The sequence below is a fragment of the Amphiura filiformis genome, chromosome 3, assembly GCF_039555335.1.
Source record: "Amphiura filiformis chromosome 3, Afil_fr2py, whole genome shotgun sequence".
NCBI classification, from domain to species: Eukaryota; Metazoa; Echinodermata; class Ophiuroidea; order Amphilepidida; family Amphiuridae; genus Amphiura; species Amphiura filiformis.
Window position 1 is genome coordinate 60,940,597 of NC_092630.1, and position 23,242 is coordinate 60,963,838.

The following is a 23,242-nucleotide window of genomic DNA, read 5'->3' on the forward strand; positions in this document are numbered from 1 at the left end:
TCGTGCGTGTGATGTGTTCGTGACGCTCTGGTTTGCGCAGTATGCAAGCCAACACGCTCACTTGTTGCGCGAACGCAATTACAAAACAGTAAGCGTAGACGCGTTAACCATGTTTGCGTAAATGCGGCTCAAAAGTCGGAAACGTTCGTGATTTGTATATTTTTGCTGTAAAATAGTGATTTTCAAATGCCTGTAGATTTTTTTGCCCATGGTGGATTTTGGTCGATTTTGGATATGTGATAGAATAATTGCAGCCACGTCTACCAGTGCAAAAATTGTCGATTGAGGAATTAATTCCAGCAGACAGCCTTCCCAGAGCTCTCTCTCCCTCACTATTAGGGCATGAGATAAAGAGGTTGACAGCGAAACTGGAGGGGCGCCATTTTGCGAGGCGCCATTTTCAAAACGCGGTAAGTGATCAGGAACTACGTACGGAGTTGTTTCGAGGTAGGCCGGATACGTTAGAAGATCCGTGTGCATAGCTGAGGAAGTAGAGTCATTCTTGAAAATAGAGAAGTCGAGGGGCTGCGGTAAACTGGATTATAGCCATGTTGCGGGAGCGGAGGCGGTGGCAGATAATAAGGTGGCAGCGATGGAAGCGAAAATGGACACGATAGACAACTCACTGAAAGCAGTTCAGAGGATGATGCGGGATACTGCTCTAAAGGAGGTAGAATCCAAAAGACCACGGGCCCCTCAGACAACTGATAGACCACCAAGGGGGTCAGTGTCAGCAGGAGTATATGTGAGACAAAAGTGTGTGTCGGCTTTTGGCCGTAGAGGGGGATAGTAGTGTCAGAGTAGGGCCTATTGAGGGGCAGCGAGTACAGAAGAGCATGGAGGACACGACTGAAGTAGTTGGAGAGAATCAGAGCAGCAAAGGAGGTGTACGAGGTGATGGGCGATTGAGGGAGAAGGAGGCAGTTGGGAGGATGGAAGGGAATGTGCAGAGAGAAAAAGAGGGGGCAGTACTGGAGAAGAAGGTGTGCGAGGAGTTACTTTGGAGAGCGTATGCAATTACGAGATGGAGTCGTTGGGCCTGTGTTAAGATGGAAAATGGAGTGTAGTAAACCAGTGTGGGGAGTAGTGGCGAGATTTTTTTCTGCGACACGGGCGTATATGAAGCAGTGGGACATATTAAGTGTGAAGGAAGGTGTGTTGGTCAGGAGAGCGATGATGGCAGGTCGGTGAGGTGGTTGTGTTGCCGGAGGAACTGCAGGAGGAAGTGCTGGACGAGTTATGGTCAACAGTCTATAATATCGAATTGATTAATTCGAATTAAACAATTCATCGAGTGGCCATGGGCAGCGCCATTAGACATGTTACAAGACTACCAAGTGACAGGTGATGGACCGTACCCACACAATTGAATAGGCACTTTTTTGATAATTTTCATCAAGGTTACTCAAAACTTACCTAGCTAATTTATTATACATCAGGGGTCTCTGCCTTTTTAATATGTTATGAAAAACTTAATTTTAAAAATATCCACCGACGGAAATAAAAATACATCGACGGATAGTCTTGTTATGCTCTCATAAACTTAGAAAAAAATCTGAAAAATCCAAAATTTTGGTCTAAAACATGCCCAAGGTTACTGCTGTCCCATTCAAAAGTACAGGAAGACCACCTACAGCGTTGAGGTCAACTTTCTAGACTTCCTGTCTACAGGCAGTAATGGCTACTACCCAGTGCTAACATCAATGAATTGTTTAATACGAATTAATCAATTCGATATTATAGACTGGTCAAAGACACTGGGTCGGGATGTATGATACTGTGCAGAATTACCTGATGGAACGGGGAGTTGCAGTTGCAGGGACTTTTCATGACCTACGTGGAGTGGATGCCGGTGCACGACCAATGCAGCCAAGTACTCGTGTCAAGCCTGGAGAGTTTGTTTGGGTGCGTGGTGAGCATTCCGGCGGGCCTTGGTGTTGGTTGAGCTGCCAGGAGGCAGTGTCCGTATTCAAGGTGTTACTGGTGGGAAACTAAGGGTGTCAGAGCGAGCAGATTGACATTGTGTAGAGGACTGGGGTTGGAGCCGTGGGGCGGGGTATCCAGATCCTATGGGGGAGTGTGAGAGGGGCCTGTGGTGCATACGGGAGCGATCAGGACTGGAGGACAGATAGTAGAGAGTAGAGCCAACTAGAAGTCATCAAATATGTAGAGAATTCAAGAGGTGGAGGAGTGTAAATGAATTTTGTTGCAGTTTTCAGTTGTGTTTAAAGTTGAGGTTGTTGCGTTTTCAAGTAAAATTAGACATGTGGGTGAAGTATTTGGGAGATGTCTTCATCGGTGATCTTTGTGGCTGTGTGTGGGTGTGTGTGTGTGTGGGGGCGGGGGTGATTTTATGTCATTGTTGTTTGATGGGATCATTTATTAGTTTTTCAAGCAAAACATGTACAACCAAATTTTAGGCCTGAACAGCTAAATGTGATATCATGCTAATGTATACAGCTACCTTTGAGTCATTCTCAACTTTAATTTTCCTTTTTGTTCACTTTTATAACATTTTTATAGCTTTTTATCGGATATAAAATGTATCTATTAATGACAAAATTTGTGGCGCTATTTAGTTACTGGAAATTACCTTTAATACAAACAACCCCTTTTATTGTTTGATAAAATATGTTTATAAAATTTCCTTGTTGCTTGTTTCACCTATTCCAGCTGTTTTAATGGCAGTATTAATCACCTACCCCTTGTAAATAAAGATTATGATATCGGATAAATAGCGCCATCTATAGTTTGCATTTAGTTAATAATGAAGCCAATTCTATATACATCAAACAACCGTGATGCTAATCCTAAACCTAGGCCTATTCATAACCCTAATCCTAACCCTAATTCTAATCCTAACCCTACCCAACCAAATAACGATTTAGAAATGAGCAAGGACCATCACTTTACCAAATAACGACTTAGGAAGTGTTCATAAATACTTGGGGGGGGGGGGGCCATTATGGGGGGGGGTCAAAAGTTTTAGGTCTTCAAAAGAGGGCACCATAAAAGTTTGACTCCTTATAGAAGGGGAGGTCAAAAATGTTTTGCATGATGAAGGGGGGGGGGTCTAAAAGGTTTCGACTCTGAAAATTTCCAGTGCCCAGTCCCCCCACCAAAGTATTTATGAACACTCCCTAAATGAGCAAGGACTACCACATTCCCAAATAATGACCATCACTTTACAAAATACCGATTTAGAAATGAGCAAGGACCATCACTTTACCAAATAACAACTTTATAAATGAGTAAGGACCATCACTTTACCAAATAACGACTTGGAAATGAGCAAGGACCATCACTTTACCAAGTAACGACTTAGAAATGAGCAAGGACCATCACTTTACCAACTAACGACTTAGAAATGAGCAAGGACCATCACTTTACCAAATAACGACTTGGAAATGAGCAAGGACCATCACTTTACAAAATAACGACTTAGAAATGAGCAAGGACCATCACTTTACCAAATAACGACTTAGAAATGAGCAAGGACCATCACTTTACCAAATAACGACTTGGAAATGAGCAAGGACCATCACTTTACAAAATAACGACAAGAAATGAGCAAGGACCATCACTTTACCAAGTAACGACTTAGAAATGAGCAAGGACCATCACTTTACAAAATAACGACTTAGAAATGTGCAAGGACCATCACTTTACCAAATAACGACTTGGAAATGAGCAAGGACCATCACTTTACTAAATAACGACTTAGAAATGAGCAAGGACCATCACTTTACCAAATAACGACTTGGAAATGAGCAAGGACCATCACTTTACAAAATAACGACTTAGAAATGAGCAAGGACAGTCACTTTACCAAGTAACGACTTAGCTTAGAAATGAGCAAGGACCATCACTTTACCAAATAACGACTTAGAAATGAGCAAGAACCATCACTTTACCAAATAACTACTTAGAAATGAGCAAGGACCATCACTTTACCAACTAACGACTTAGAAATGAGCAAGGACCATCACTTTACCAAATAACGACTTAGAAATGAGCAAGGACCATCACTTTACCAAGTAACGACTTAGAAATGAGCAAGGACCATCACTTTACAAAATAATGACTTAGAAATGAGCAAGGACCATCGCTTTACAAAATAACGACTTAGAAATGAACAAGGACCATCACTTTACCAAGTAACGACTTAGAAATGAGCAAGGACCACCACTTTACCAAATAACGGACAAGGACCATCACTTTACCAAATAACGACTTGGAAATGAGCAAGGACCATCACTTTACCAAGTAACGACTTAGAAATGAGCAAGGACCACCACTTTACAAAATAACGACTTAGAAATGTGCAAGGACCATCACTTTACCAAATAACGACTTAGAAATGAGCAAGGACCATCACTTTACTAAATAACGACTTAGAAATGAGCAAGGACCATCACTTTACCAAATAACGACTTGGAAATGAGCAAGGACCATCACTTTACAAAATAACGAATTAGAAATGAGCAAGGACAGTCACTTTACCAAGTAACGACTTAGCTTAGAAATGAGCAAGGACCATCACTTTACCAAATAACGACTTAGAAATGAGCAAGAACCATCACTTTACCAAATAACTACTTAGAAATGAGCAAGGACCATCACTTTACCAACTAACGACTTAGAAATGAGCAAGGACCATCACTTTACCAAATAACGACTTAGAAATGAGCAAGGACCATCACTTTACCAAGTAACGACTTAGAAATGAGCAAGGACCATCACTTTACAAAATAATGACTTAGAAATGAGCAAGGACCATCGCTTTACAAAATAACGACTTAGAAATGAACAAGGACCATCACTTTACCAAGTAACGACTTAGAAATGAGCAAGGACCACCACTTTACCAAATAACGACTTGGAAATGAGCAAGGACCATCACTTTACCAAATAACGACTTGGAAATGAGCAAGGACCATCACTTTACCAAGTAACGACTTAGAAATGAGCAAGGACCACCACTTTACCAAATAACGACTTGGAAATGAGCAAGGACCATCACTTTACCAAATAACGACTTGGAAATGAGCAAGGACCATCACTTTACAAAATAACGACTTAGAAATGAGCAAGGACCATCACTTTACCAACTAACGACTTAGAAATGAGCAAGGACCATCACTTTACCAAATAACGACTCAGAAAATTAATGAGCAAGGACCATCACTTTACCAAATAACGACTTGGAAATGAGCACGGACCATCACTTTACAAAATAACGACTTAGAAATGTGCAAGGACCATCATTTACCAAATAACGACTTGGAAATGAGCAAGGACCATCACTTTACCAAATAACGACTTAGAAATGAGCAAGGACAGTCACTTTACCAAGTAACGACTTAGCTTAGAAATGAGCAAGGACCATCACTTTACCAAATAACGACTTAGAAATGAGCAAGAACCATCACTTTACCAAATAACTACTTAGAAATGAGCAAGGACCATCACTTTACCAAATAACGACTTGGAAATGAGCAAGGACCATCACTTTACAAAATAACGACTTAGAAATGAGCAAGGACCATCACTTTACCAAGTAACGACTTAGAAATGAGCAAGGACCATCACTTTACAAAATAACGACTTAGAAATGTGCAAGGACCATCACTTTACCAAATAACGACTTGGAAATGAGCAAGGACCATCACTTTACCAAATAACGACTTAGAAATGAGCAAGGACCATCACTTTACCAAATAACGACTTGGAAATGAGCAAGGACCATCACTTTACAAAATAACGACATAGAAATGAGCAAGGACCATCACTTTACCAAGTAACGACTTAGAAATGAGCAAGGACCATCACTTTACAAAATAACGACTTAGAAATGTGCAAGGACCATCACTTTACCAAATAACGACTTGGAAATGAGCAAGGACCATCACTTTACTAAATAACGACTTAGAAATGAGCAAGGACCATCACTTTACCAAATAACGACTTGGAAATGAGCAAGGACCATCACTTTACAAAATAACGACTTAGAAATGAGCAAGGACAGTCACTTTACCAAGTAACGACTTAGCTTAGAAATGAGCAAGGACCATCACTTTACCAAATAACGACTTAGAAATGAGCAAGAACCATCACTTTACCAAATAACTACTTAGAAATGAGCAAGGACCATCACTTTACCAACTAACGACTTAGAAATGAGCAAGGACCATCACTTTACCAAATAACGACTTAGAAATGAGCAAGGACCATCACTTTACCAAGTAACGACTTAGAAATGAGCAAGGACCATCACTTTACAAAATAATGACTTAGAAATGAGCAAGGACCATCGCTTTACAAAATAACGACTTAGAAATGAACAAGGACCATCACTTTACCAAGTAACGACTTAGAAATGAGCAAGGACCACCACTTTACCAAATAACGACTTGGAAATGAGCAAGGACCATCACTTTACCAAATAACGACTTAGAAATGAGCAAGGACCATCACTTTACCAAGTAACGACTTAGAAATGAGCAAGGACCACCACTTTACAAAATAACGACTTAGAAATGTGCAAGGACCATCACTTTACCAAATAACGACTTGGAAATGAGCAAGGACCATCACTTTACTAAATAACGACTTAGAAATGAGCAAGGACCATCACTTTACCAAATAACGACTTGGAAATGAGCAAGGACCATCACTTTACAAAATAACGAATTAGAAATGAGCAAGGACAGTCACTTTACCAAGTAACGACTTAGCTTAGAAATGAGCAAGGACCATCACTTTACCAAATAACGACTTAGAAATGAGCAAGAACCATCACTTTACCAAATAACTACTTAGAAATGAGCAAGGACCATCACTTTACCAACTAACGACTTAGAAATGAGCAAGGACCATCACTTTACCAAATAACGACTTAGAAATGAGCAAGGACCATCACTTTACCAAGTAACGACTTAGAAATGAGCAAGGACCATCACTTTACAAAATAATGACTTAGAAATGAGCAAGGACCATCGCTTTACAAAATAACGACTTAGAAATGAACAAGGACCATCACTTTACCAAGTAACGACTTAGAAATGAGCAAGGACCACCACTTTACCAAATAACGACTTGAAATGAGCAAGGACCATCACTTTACCAAATAACGACTTGGAAATGAGCAAGGACCATCACTTTACCAAGTAACGACTTAGAAATGAGCAAGGACCACCACTTTACCAAATAACGACTTGGAAATGAGCAAGGACCATCACTTTACCAAATAACGACTTGGAAATGAGCAAGGACCATCACTTTACAAAATAACGACTTAGAAATGAGCAAGGACCATCACTTTACCAACTAACGACTTAGAAATGAGCAAGGACCATCACTTTACCAAATAACGACTCAGAAAATTAATGAGCAAGGACCATCACTTTACCAAATAACGACTTGGAAATGAGCACGGACCATCACTTTACAAAATAACGACTTAGAAATGTGCAAGGACCATCATTTACCAAATAACGACTTGGAAATGAGCAAGGACCATCACTTTACCAAATAACGACTTAGAAATGAGCAAGGACAGTCACTTTACCAAGTAACGACTTAGCTTAGAAATGAGCAAGGACCATCACTTTACCAAATAACGACTTAGAAATGAGCAAGAACCATCACTTTACCAAATAACTACTTAGAAATGAGCAAGGACCATCACTTTACCAAATAACGACTTGGAAATGAGCAAGGACCATCACTTTACAAAATAACGACATAGAAATGAGCAAGGACCATCACTTTACCAAGTAACGACTTAGAAATGAGCAAGGACCATCACTTTACAAAATAACGACTTAGAAATGTGCAAGGACCATCACTTTACCAAATAACGACTTGGAAATGAGCAAGGACCATCACTTTACCAAATAACGACTTAGAAATGAGCAAGGACCATCACTTTACCAAATAACGACTTGGAAATGAGCAAGGACCATCACTTTACAAAATAACGACTTAGAAATGAGCAAGGACATTCACTTTACCAAGTAACGACTTAGCTTAGAAATGAGCAAGGACCATCACTTTACCAAATAACGACTTAGAAATGAGCAAGAACCATCACTTTACCAAATAACTACTTAGAAATGAGCAAGGACCATCACTTTACCAACTAACGACTTAGAAATGAGCAAGGACCATCACTTTACCAAATAACGACTTAGAAATGAGCAAGGACCATCACTTTACCAAGTAACGACTTAGAAATGAGCAAGGACCATCACTTTACAAAATAATGACTTAGAAATGAGCAAGGACCATCGCTTTACAAAATAACGACTTAGAAATGAACAAGGACCATCACTTTACCAAGTAACGACTTAGAAATGAGCAAGGACCACCACTTTACCAAATAACGACTTGGAAATGAGCAAGGACCATCACTTTACCAAATAACGACTTAGAAATGAGCAAGGACCATCACTTTACCAAGTAACGACTTAGAAATGAGCAAGGACCACCACTTTACCAAATAACGACTTAGAAATGAGCAAGGACCATCACTTTACCAAATAACGACTTGGAAATGAGCAAGGACCATCACTTTACAAAATAACGACTTAGAAATGAGCAAGGACCATCACTTTACCAACTAACGACTTAGAAATGAGCAAGGACCATCACTTTACCAAATAACGACTCAGAAAATTAATGAGCAAGGACCATCACTTTACCAAATAACGACTTGGAAATGAGCACGGACCATCACTTTACAAAATAACGACTTAGAAATGTGCAAGGACCATCATTTACCAAATAACGACTTGAAATGAGCAAGGACCATCACTTTACCAAATAACGACTTAGAAATGAGCAAGGACCATCACTTTACCAAATAACGACTTGGAAATGAGCAAGGACCATCACTTTACAAAATAACGACTTAGAAATGAGCAAGGACAGTCACTTTACCAAGTAACGACTTAGCTTAGAAATGAGCAAGGACCATCACTTTACCAAATAACGACTTAGAAATGAGCAAGAACCATCACTTTACCAAATAACTACTTAGAAATGAGCAAGGACCATCACTTTACCAACTAACGACTTGGAAATGAGCAAGGACCATCACTTTACCAAATAACGACTTGGAAATGAGCAAGGACCATCACTTTACAAAATAACGACTTAGAAATGAGCAAGGACAGTCACTTTACCAAGTAACGACTTAGCTTAGAAATGAGCAAGGACCATCACTTTACCAAATAACGACTTAGAAATGAGCAAGAACCATCACTTTACCAAATAACTACTTAGAAATGAGCAAGGACCATCACTTTACCAACTAACGACTTAGAAATGAGCAAGGACAGTCACTTTACCAAGTAACGACTTAGCTTAGAAATGAGCAAGGACCATCACTTTACCAAATAACGACTTAGAAATGAGCAAGAACCATCACTTTACCAAATAACTACTTAGAAATGAGCAAGGACCATCACTTTACCAAATAACGACTTAGAAATGAGCAAGGACCATCACTTTACAAAATAACGACATAGAAATGAGCAAGGACCATCACTTTACCAAGTAACGACTTAGAAATGAGCAAGGACCATCACTTTACAAAATAACGACTTAGAAATGTGCAAGGACCATCACTTTACCAAATAACGACTTGGAAATGAGCAAGGACCATCACTTTACCAAATAACGACTTAGAAATGAGCAAGGACCATCACTTTACCAAATAACGACTTGGAAATGAGCAAGGACCATCACTTTACAAAATAACGACTTAGAAATGAGCAAGGACAGTCACTTTACCAAGTAACGACTTAGCTTAGAAATGAGCAAGGACCATCACTTTACCAAATAACGACTTAGAAATGAGCAAGAACCATCACTTTACCAAATAACTACTTAGAAATGAGCAAGGACCATCACTTTACCAACTAACGACTTAGAAATGAGCAAGGACCATCACTTTACCAAATAACGACTTAGAAATGAGCAAGGACCATCACTTTACCAAGTAACGACTTAGAAATGAGCAAGGACCATCACTTTACAAAATAATGACTTAGAAATGAGCAAGGACCATCGCTTTACAAAATAACGACTTAGAAATGAACAAGGACCATCACTTTACCAAGTAACGACTTAGAAATGAGCAAGGACCACCACTTTACCAAATAACGACTTGGAAATGAGCAAGGACCATCACTTTACCAAATAACGACTTGGAAATGAGCAAGGACCATCACTTTACCAAGTAACGACTTAGAAATGAGCAAGGACCACCACTTTACCAAATAACGACTTGGAAATGAGCAAGGACCATCACTTTACCAAATAACGACTTGGAAATGAGCAAGGACCATCACTTTACAAAATAACGACTTAGAAATGAGCAAGGACCATCACTTTACCAACTAACGACTTAGAAATGAGCAAGGACCATCACTTTACCAAATAACGACTCAGAAAATTAATGAGCAAGGACCATCACTTTACCAAATAACGACTTGGAAATGAGCACGGACCATCACTTTACAAAATAACGACTTAGAAATGTGCAAGGACCATCATTTACCAAATAACGACTTGGAAATGAGCAAGGACCATCACTTTACCAAATAACGACTTAGAAATGAGCAAGGACCATCACTTTACCAAATAACGACTTGGAAATGAGCAAGGACCATCACTTTACAAAATAACGACTTAGAAATGAGCAAGGACAGTCACTTTACCAAGTAACGACTTAGCTTAGAAATGAGCAAGGACCATCACTTTACCAAATAACGACTTAGAAATGAGCAAGAACCATCACTTTACCAAATAACTACTTAGAAATGAGCAAGGACCATCACTTTACCAAATAACGACTTAGAAATGAGCAAGGACCATCACTTTACCAAATAACGACTTGGAAATGAGCAAGGACCATCACTTTACAAAATAACGACTTAGAAATGAGCAAGGACAGTCACTTTACCAAGTAACGACTTAGCTTAGAAATGAGCAAGGACCATCACTTTACCAAATAACGACTTAGAAATGAGCAAGAACCATCACTTTACCAAATAACTACTTAGAAATGAGCAAGGACCATCACTTTACCAACTAACGACTTAGAAATGAGCAAGGACCATCACTTTACAAAATAATGACTTAGAAATGAGCAAGGACCATCGCTTTACAAAATAACGACTTAGAAATGAACAAGGACCATCACTTTACCAAGTAACGACTTAGAAATGAGCAAGGACCACCACTTTACCAAATAACGACTTGGAAATGAGCAAGGACCATCACTTTACCAAATAACGACTTGGAAATGAGCAAGGACCATCACTTTACCAAGTAACGACTTAGAAATGAGCAAGGACCACCACTTTACCAAATAACGACTTGAAATGAGCAAGGACCATCACTTTACCAAATAACGACTTGGAAATGAGCAAGGACCATCACTTTACAAAATAACGACTTAGAAATGAGCAAGGACCATCACTTTACCAACTAACGACTTAGAAATGAGCAAGGACCATCACTTTACCAAATAACGACTCAGAAAATTAATGAGCAAGGACCATCACTTTACCAAATAACGACTTGGAAATGAGCACGGACCATCACTTTACAAAATAACGACTTAGAAATGTGCAAGGACCATCATTTACCAAATAACGACTTGGAAATGAGCAAGGACCATCACTTTACCAAATAACGACTTAGAAATGAGCAAGGACCATCACTTTACCAAATAACGACTTGGAAATGAGCAAGGACCATCACTTTACAAAATAACGACTTAGAAATGAGCAAGGACAGTCACTTTACCAAGTAACGACTTAGCTTAGAAATGAGCAAGGACCATCACTTTACCAAATAACGACTTAGAAATGAGCAAGAACCATCACTTTACCAAATAACTACTTAGAAATGAGCAAGGACCATCACTTTACCAAATAACGACTTAGAAATGAGCAAGGACCATCACTTTACCAAATAACGACTTGGAAATGAGCAAGGACCATCACTTTACAAAATAACGACTTAGAAATGAGCAAGGACAGTCACTTTACCAAGTAACGACTTAGCTTAGAAATGAGCAAGGACCATCACTTTACCAAATAACGACTTAGAAATGAGCAAGAACCATCACTTTACCAAATAACTACTTAGAAATGAGCAAGGACCATCACTTTACCAACTAACGACTTAGAAATGAGCAAGGACCATCACTTTACCAAATAACGACTTAGAAATGAGCAAGGACCATCACTTTACCAAGTAACGACTTAGAAATGAGCAAGGACCATCACTTTACAAAATAATGACTTAGAAATGAGCAAGGACCATCGCTTTAAAAAATAACGACTTAGAAATGAACAAGGACCATCACTTTACCAAGTAACGACTTAGAAATGAGCAAGGACCACCACTTTACCAAATAACGACTTGGAAATGAGCAAGGACCATCACTTTACCAAATAACGACTTAGAAATGAGCAAGGACCATCACTTTACCAAGTAACGACTTAGAAATGAGCAAGGACCACCACTTTACCAAATAACGACTTGAAATGAGCAAGGACCATCACTTTACCAAATAACGACTTGGAAATGAGCAAGGACCATCACTTTACAAAATAACGACTTAGAAATGAGCAAGGACCATCACTTTACCAACTAACGACTTAGAAATGAGCAAGGACCATCACTTTACCAAATAACGACTCAGAAAATTAATGAGCAAGGACCATCACTTTACCAAATAACGACTTGGAAATGAGCACGGACCATCACTTTACAAAATAACGACTTAGAAATGTGCAAGGACCATCATTTACCAAATAACGACTTGGAAATGAGCAAGGACCATCACTTTACCAAATAACGACTTAGAAATGAGCAAGGACCATCACTTTACCAAATAACGACTTGGAAATGAGCAAGGACCATCACTTTACAAAATAACGACTTAGAAATGAGCAAGGACAGTCACTTTACCAAGTAACGACTTAGCTTAGAAATGAGCAAGGACCATCACTTTACCAAATAACGACTTAGAAATGAGCAAGAACCATCACTTTACCAAATAACTACTTAGAAATGAGCAAGGACCATCACTTTACCAAATAACGACTTGGAAATGAGCAAGGACCATCACTTTACAAAATAACGACATAGAAATGAGCAAGGACCATCACTTTACCAAGTAACGACTTAGAAATGAGCAAGGACCATCACTTTACAAAATAACGACTTAGAAATGTGCAAGGACCATCACTTTACCAAATAACGACTTGGAAATGAGCAAGGACCATCACTTTACCAAATAACGACTTAGAAATGAGCAAGGACCATCACTTTACCAAATAACGACTTGGAAATGAGCAAGGACCATCACTTTACAAAATAACGACTTAGAAATGAGCAAGGACAGTCACTTTACCAAGTAACGACTTAGCTTAGAAATGAGCAAGGACCATCACTTTACCAAATAACGACTTAGAAATGAGCAAGAACCATCACTTTACCAAATAACTACTTAGAAATGAGCAAGGACCATCACTTTACCAACTAACGACTTAGAAATGAGCAAGGACCATCACTTTACCAAATAACGACTTAGAAATGAGCAAGGACCATCACTTTACCAAGTAACGACTTAGAAATGAGCAAGGACCATCACTTTACAAAATAATGACTTAGAAATGAGCAAGGACCATCGCTTTACAAAATAACGACTTAGAAATGAACAAGGACCATCACTTTACCAAGTAACGACTTAGAAATGAGCAAGGACCACCACTTTACCAAATAACGACTCGGAAAAGAGCAAGGACCATCACTTTACCAAATAACGACTTAGAAATGAGCAAGGACCATCACTTTACCAAGTAACGACTTAGAAATGAGCAAGGACCACCACTTTACCAAATAACGACTTGGAAATGCGCAAGGACCATCACTTTACCAAATAACGACTTGGAAATGAGCAAGGACCATCACTTTACAAAATAACGACTTAGAAATGAGCAAGGACCATCACTTTACCAACTAACGACTTAGAAATGAGCAAGGACCATCACTTTACCAAATAACGACTCAGAAAATTAATGAGCAAGGACCATCACTTTACCAAATAACGACTTAGAAATGAGCAAGGACAGTCACTTTACCAAGTAACGACTTAGCTTAGAAATGAGCAAGGACCATCACTTTACCAAATAACGACTTAGAAATGAGCAAGAACCATCACTTTACCAAATAACTACTTAGAAATGAGCAAGGACCATCACTTTACCAACTAACGACTTAGAAATGAGCAAGGACCATCACTTTACCAAATAACGACTTAGAAATGAGCAAGGACCATCACTTTACCAAGTAACGACTTAGAAATGAGCAAGGACCATCACTTTACAAAATAATGACTTAGAAATGAGCAAGGACCATCGCTTTACAAAATAACGACTTAGAAATGAACAAGGACCATCACTTTACCAAGTAACGACTTAGAAATGAGCAAGGACCACCACTTTACCAAATAACGACTTGGAAATGAGCAAGGACCATCACTTTACCAAATAACGACTTGGAAATGAGCAAGGACCATCACTTTACAAAATAACGACTTAGAAATGAGCAAGGACCATCACTTTACCAACTAACGACTTAGAAATGAGCAAGGACCATCACTTTACCAAATAACGACTCAGAAATGAGCAAGGACCATCACTTTACCAAATAACGACTTGGAAATGAGCACGGACCATCACTTTACAAAATAACGACTTAGAAATGTGCAAGGACCATCACTTTACCAAATAACGATTTAGAAATGAGCAAGGACCATCACTTTACCAAATAACGACTTAGCTTAGAAATGAGCAAGGACCATCACTTTATCAAATAACGACTTAGAAATGAACAAAACCATCACTTTGCCAAATAACTACTTAGAAATGAGCAAGGGCCATCACTTTACCAACTAACGACTTAGAAATGAGTAAGGACCATCACTTTACCAAATAACGACTTAGAAATGAGCAAGGACCATCACTTTACCAAATAACGACTTAGAAATGAGCAAGGACCATCACTTTACCAAGTAACGACTTAGAAATGAGCAAGGACCACCACTTTACCAAATAACGACTTGGAAATGAGCAAGGACCATCACTTTACCAAATAACGACTTGGAAATGAGCAAGGACCATCACTTTACAAAATAACGACTTAGAAATGAGCAAGGACCATCACTTTACCAACTAACGACTTAGAAATGAGCAAGGACCATCACTTTACCAAATAACGACTCAGAAAATTAATGAGCAAGGACCATCACTTTACCAAATAACGACTTAGAAATGAGCAAGGACAGTCACTTTACCAAGTAACGACTTAGCTTAGAAATGAGCAAGGACCATCACTTTACCAAATAACGACTTAGAAATGAGCAAGAACCATCACTTTACCAAATAACTACTTAGAAATGAGCAAGGACCATCACTTTACCAACTAACGACTTAGAAATGAGCAAGGAGCATCACTTTACCAAATAACGACTTAGAAATGAGCAAGGACCATCACTTTACCAAGTAACGACTTAGAAATGAGCAAGGACCATCACTTTACAAAATAATGACTTAGAAATGAGCAAGGACCATCGCTTTACAAAATAACGACTTAGAAATGAACAAGGACCATCACTTTACCAAGTAACGACTTAGAAATGAGCAAGGACCACCACTTTACCAAATAACGACTTGGAAATGAGCAAGGACCATCACTTTACCAAAACTAACGACTTAGAAATGAGCAAGGACCATCACTTTACCAACTAACGACTTAGAAATGAGCAAGGACCATCACTTTACCAAATAACGACTCAGAAATGAGCAAGGACCATCACTTTACCAAATAACGACTTGGAAATGAGCACGGACCATCACTTTACAAAATAACGACTTAGAAATGTGCAAGGACCATCACTTTACCAAATAACGATTTAGAAATGAGCAAGGACCATCACTTTACCAAATAACGACTTAGCTTAGAAATGAGCAAGGACCATCACTTTATCAAATAACGACTTAGAAATGAACAAAAACCATCACTTTGCCAAATAACTACTTAGAAATGAGCAAGGGCCATCACTTTACCAACTAACGACTTAGAAATGAGTAAGGACCATCACTTTACCAAATAACGACTTAGAAATGAGCAAGGACCATCACTTTACCAAATAACGACTTAGAAATGAGCAAGGACCATCACTTTACAAAATAACGACTTAGAAATGAGCAAGGACAGTCACTTTACCAAGTAACGACTTAGCTTAGAAATGAGCAAGGACCATCACTTTACCAAATAACGACTTAGAAATGAGCAAGAACCATCACTTTACCAAATAACTACTTAGAAATGAGCAAGGACCATCACTTTACCAACTAACGACTTAGAAATGAGCAAGGACCATCACTTTACCAAATAACGACTTAGAAATGAGCAAGGACCATCACTTTACCAAGTAACGACTTAGAAATGAGCAAGGACCATCACTTTACAAAATAATGACTTAGAAATGAGCAAGGACCATCGCTTTACAAAATAACGACTTAGAAATGAACAAGGACCATCACTTTACCAAGTAACGACTTAGAAATGAGCAAGGACCACCACTTTACCAAATAACGACTTGAAATGAGCAAGGACCATCACTTTACCAAATAACGACTTGGAAATGAGCAAGGACCATCACTTTACAAAATAACGACTTAGAAATGAGCAAGGACAGTCACTTTACCAAGTAACGACTTAGCTTAGAAATGAGCAAGGACCGTCACTTTACCAAATAACGACTCAGAAATGAGCAAGGACCATCACTTTACCAAATAACGACTTGGAAATGAGCACGGACCATCACTTTACAAAATAACGACTTAGAAATGTGCAAGGACCATCACTTTACCAAATAACGATTTAGAAATGAGCAAGGACCATCACTTTACCAAATAACGACTTAGCTTAGAAATGAGCAAGGACCATCACTTTATAAAATAACGACTTAGAAATGAACAAGAACCATCACTTTGCCAAATAACTACTTAGAAATGAGCAAGGGCCATCACTTTACCAACTAACGACTTAGAAATGAGCAATGACCATCACTTTACCAAATAACGACTTAGAAATGAGCAAGGACCATCACTTTACCAGGTAACGACTTAGAAATGAGCAAGGACCATCACTTTACAAAATAATGACTTAGAAATGAGCAAGGACCATCACTTTACCAAGTAACGACTTAGAAATGAGCAAGGACCATCACTTTACCAAGTAACGACTTAGAAATGAGCAAGGACCACCACTTTACCAAATAACGACTTAGAAATGAGCAAGGACCATCACTTTACAAAATAATGACTTAGAAATGAGCAAGGACCATCACTTTACCAAATAACTACTTCGAAATGAGCAAGGACCATCTCACCATCATTTCACCAAGTAACGACTTAGAAATGAGCAAGGACCATCACTTTACCAAATAACGACTTAGAAATGAGCAAGAACCATCACTTTACCAAATAACTACTTAGAAATGAGCAAGGACCATCACTTTACCAACTAACGACTTAGAAATGAGCAAGGACCATCACTTTACCAAATAACGACTTAGAAATGAGCAAGGACCATCACTTTACCAAGTAACGACTTAGAAATGAGCAAGGACCATCACTTTACAAAATAACGACTTAGAAATGAGCAAGGACCATCGCTTTACAAAATAACGACTTAGAAATGAACAAGGACCATCACTTTACCAAGTAACGACTTAGAAATGAGCAAGGACCACCACTTTACCAAATAACGACTTGGAAATGAGCAAGGACCATCACTTTACCAAATAACGACTTGGAAATGAGCAAGGACCATCACTTTACAAAATAACGACTTAGAAATGAGCAAGGACAGTCACTTTACCAAGTAACGACTTAGCTTAGAAATGAGCAAGGACCATCACTTTACCAAATTAATAACGACTCAGAAATGAGCAAGGACCATCACTTTACCAAATAACGACTTGGAAATGAGTACGGACCATCACTTTACAAAATAACGACTTAGAAATGTGCAAGGACCATCACTTTACCAAATAACGATTTAGAAATGAGCAAGGACCATCACTTTACCAAATAACGACTTAGCTTAGAAATGAGCAAGGACCATCACTTTATCAAATAACGACTTAGAAATGAACAAGAACCATCACTTTGCCAAATAACTACTTAGAAATGAGCAAGGGCCATCACTTTACCAACTAACGACTTAGAAATGAGCAATGACCATCACTTTACCAAATAACGACTTAGAAATGAGCAAGGACCATCACTTTACCAGGTAACGACTTAGAAATGAGCAAGGACCATCACTTTACAAAATAATGACTTAGAAATGAGCAAGGACCATCACTTTACCAAGTAACGACTTAGAAATGAGCAAGGACCATCACTTTACCAAGTAACGACTTAGAAATGAGCAAGGACCATCACTTTACCAAATAACGACTTAGAAATGAGCAAGGACCATCACTTTACAAAATAATGACTTAGAAATGAGCAAGGACCATCACTTTACCAAATAACTACTTCGAAATGAGCAAGGACCATCTCACCATCATTTCACCAAGTAACGACTTAGAAATGAGCAAGGACCATCACTTTACCAAATAATGACTTAGAATTGAGTAAGGACCATCACTTTACCAAATAACGACTTTGAAATGAGCAAGGACCATCATTTTACAAAATAATGACTTAGAAATGAGCAAGGCCCATCACTTTACCAAATAACTACTTCGAAATGAGCAAAGACCATCACTTTACCAAATAACGACTTAGAAATGAGCAAGGGCCATCACTTTACCAAATAACGATTTAGAAATGAGCAAGGACCATCACTTTACCAAATAACGACTTAGAAATGAACAAGAACCATCACTTTGCCAAATAACTACTTAGAAATGAGCAAGGGCCATCACTTTACCAACTAACGACTTAGAAATGAGCAATGACCATCACTTTACCAAATAACGACTTAGAAATGAGCAAGGACCATCACTTTACCAGGTAACGACTTAGAAATGAGCAAGGACCATCACTTTACAAAATAATGACTTAGAAATGAGCAAGGACCATCACTTTACCAAGTAACGACTTAGAAATGAGCAAGGACCATCACTTTACCAAGTAACGACTTAGAAATGAGCAAGGGCCGTCACTTTACCAAATAACGACTTAGAAATGAGCAAGGACCATCACTTTACAAAATAACGACTTAGAAATGAGCAAGGACCATCACTTTACCAGGTAACGACTTAGAAATGAGCAAGGACCATCACTTTACAAAATAATGACTTAGAAATGAGCAAGGACCATCACTTTACCAAGTAACGACTTAGAAATGAGCCAGGACCATCACTTTACCAAGTAACGACTTAGAAATGAGCAAGGACCATCACTTTACCAAATAACGACATAGAAATGAGCAAGGACCATCACTTTACAAAATAATGACTTAGAAATGAGCAAGGACCATCACTTTACCAAATAACTACTTCGAAATGAGCAAGGACCATCTCACCATCATTTCACCAAGTAACGACTTAGAAATGAGCAAGGACCATCACTTTACCAAATAACGACTTAGAAATGAGCAAGAACCATCACTTTACCAAATAACTACTTAGAAATGAGCAAGGACCATCACTTTACCAACTAACGACTTAGAAATGAGCAAGGACCATCACTTTACCAAATAACGACTTAGAAATGAGCAAGGACCATCACTTTACCAAGTAACGACTTAGAAATGAGCAAGGACCATCACTTTACAAAATAATGACTTAGAAATGAGCAAGGACCATCGCTTTACAAAATAACGACTTAGAAATGAACAAGGACCATCACTTTACCAAGTAACGACTTAGAAATGAGCAAGGACCACCACTTTACCAAATAACGACTTGCAAATGAGCAAGGACCATCACTTTACCAAATAACGACTTGGAAATGAGCAAGGACCATCACTTTACAAAATAACGACTTAGAAATGAGCAAGGACAGTCACTTTACCAAGTAACGACTTAGCTTAGAAATGAGCAAGGACCATCACTTTACCAAATTAATAACGACTCAGAAATGAGCAAGGACCATCACTTTACCAAATAACGACTTGGAAATGAGTACGGACCATCACTTTACAAAATAACGACTTAGAAATGTGCAAGGACCATCACTTTACCAAATAACGATTTAGAAATGAGCAAGGACCATCACTTTACCAAATAACGACTTAGCTTAGAAATGAGCAAGGACCATCACTTTATCAAATAACGACTTAGAAATGAACAAGAACCATCACTTTGCCAAATAACTACTTAGAAATGAGCAAGGGCCATCACTTTACCAACTAACGACTTAGAAATGAGCAATGACCATCACTTTACCAAATAACGACTTAGAAATGAGCAAGGACCATCACTTTACCAGGTAACGACTTAGAAATGAGCAAGGACCATCACTTTACAAAATAATGACTTAGAAATGAGCAAGGACCATCACTTTACCAAGTAACGACTTAGAAATGAGCAAGGACCATCACTTTACCAAGTAACGACTTAGAAATGAGCAAGGACCATCACTTTACCAAATAACGACTTAGAAATGAGCAAGGACCATCACTTTACAAAATAATGACTTAGAAATGAGCAAGGACCATCACTTTACCAAATAACTACTTCGAAATGAGCAAGGACCATCTCACCATCATTTCACCAAGTAACGACTTAGAAATGAGCAAGGACCATCACTTTACCAAATAATGACTTAGAATTGAGTAAGGACCATCACTTTACCAAATAACGACTTTGAAATGAGCAAGGACCATCATTTTACAAAATAATGACTTAGAAATGAGCAAGGCCCATCACTTTACCAAATAACTACTTCGAAATGAGCAAAGACCATCACTTTACCAAATAACGACTTAGAAATGAGCAAGGGCCATCACTTTACCAAATAACGATTTAGAAATGAGCAAGGACCATCACTTTACCAAATAACGACTTAGAAATGAACAAGAACCATCACTTTGCCAAATAACTACTTAGAAATGAGCAAGGGCCATCACTTTACCAACTAACGACTTAGAAATGAGCAATGACCATCACTTTACCAAATAACGACTTAGAAATGAGCAAGGACCATCACTTTACCAGGTAACGACTTAGAAATGAGCAAGGACCATCACTTTACAAAATAATGACTTAGAAATGAGCAAGGACCATCACTTTACCAAGTAACGACTTAGAAATGAGCAAGGACCATCACTTTACCAAGTAACGACTTAGAAATGAGCAAGGGCCATCACTTTACCAAATAACGACTTAGAAATGAGCAAGGACCATCACTTTACCAAGTAACGACTTAGAAATGAGCAAGGACCATCACTTTACCAAGTAACGACTTAGAAATGAGCAAGGGCCATCACTTTACCAAATAACGACTTAGAAATGAGCAAGGACCATCACTTTACAAAATAACGACTTAGAAATGAGCAAGGACCATCACTTTACCAGGTAACGACTTAGAAATGAGCAAGGACCATCACTTTACAAAATAATGACTTAGAAATGAGCAAGGACCATCACTTTACCAAGTAACGACTTAGAAATGAGCAAGGACCATCACTTTACCAAGTAACGACTTAGAAATGAGCAAGGACCATCACTTTACCAAATAACGACTTAGAAATGAGCAAGGACCATCACTTTACAAAATAATGACTTAGAAATGAGCAAGGACCATCACTTTACCAAATAACTACTTCGAAATGAGCAAGGACCATCTCACCATCATTTCACCAAGTAACGACTTAGAAATGAGCAAGGACCATCACTTTACCAAATAATGACTTAGAATTGAGTAAGGACCATCACTTTACCAAATAACGACTTTGAAATGAGCAAGGACCATCATTTTACAAAATAATGACTTAGAAATGAGCAAGGCCCATCACTTTACCAAATAACTACTTCGAAATGAGCAAAGACCATCACTTTACCAAATAACGACTTAGAAATGAGCAAGGGCCATCACTTTACCAAATAACGATTTAGAAATGAGCAAGGACCATCACTTTACCAAATAACTACTTAGAAATTAGCAAAAAACATCACTTTACCAAATAACGATTTAGAAATGAGCAAGGACCATCACCTTACACATTTACGACTTAGGGGCCGTTCACAAACACTTGTTAGGGTGGGGACTGATGCAAAAAAAAATCATTGTAAACATTTTTCGGGGCTCCATCTTTTCAGATCTCAAAAATGTCAGGGCTCCCCTTTTTGACATGAAAATTACGGGACAACCCCAAAGAGAAGCATAAACTCAATTTTCCCAGCAAAATTTGTTGTCATTTTTTCAGCTCCTCCCCCCTCTTTTAGGAGGGTCAAAACTTTTAAGGGCCCTTTTTGCATCAGGCCCCCTAACAAGTGTTTGTGAACGGTCCCTTATAATAAATAAAATGTACCACTTTGGCTTATAGAATTTAATACTAAAGCATCACTTTACCAAATGACGACTTCAGTAATGAGCAACCATCACTTTACCAAATATTAACCGACTTGGAATAAATAAGGAGCATCATTTTACCAAATAAATACTTGAAGCAATAACGACTTGGAATAAATCAGACCCTGGATTAAATCGTGCTACATGTAGTATAAAGATAGTCCGAATAATCAGACCCAGAACAAAATATTAATTTCTGACATGATCTTGTACTGGGTCTGAACTGTTTCCATGTGAAATCTTGATGGCAAATTGGACAATAGAAGCACATGGTTCTACGTGACAGCTTTTTAATCCCTATTCAGGTTACGTGAATCACGCTATTGTGGACCATCCTTCTGATACTTGAGTGTTTGGACAAGCGGAACGGTTTTTTTTTACCTCTCTGTTTGTAAACAAACCAGGAGGTCGAAATCGTCCTCCTCGCCGAATACGAAAGTCAGCGTAATAGTACGGCACTAGTATAAAGATAGGCCTATTGATAGTAAATTTAAGGGTACTACACCCTGTCCAATTTTAATGCCTATTTTTGCATTTTTCTCAAAAAATTATAGCGCATTGGGGACAAGTAAGATATGTATATTATAGGGGCAAGGACTACAACTACTGCACTG

General features: G+C 38.5%; 1 protein-coding gene across 1 annotated transcript in view; it reads right to left on the reverse strand.

The window, feature by feature from the left end:
• The window catches only part of LOC140148873 (ras-related protein Rab-13-like), a 44,951-nt gene that overhangs the window by 21,074 nt on the left and 635 nt on the right, over window positions 1–23,242 (reverse strand). The gene's annotated exons all lie outside the window — the stretch shown is intronic.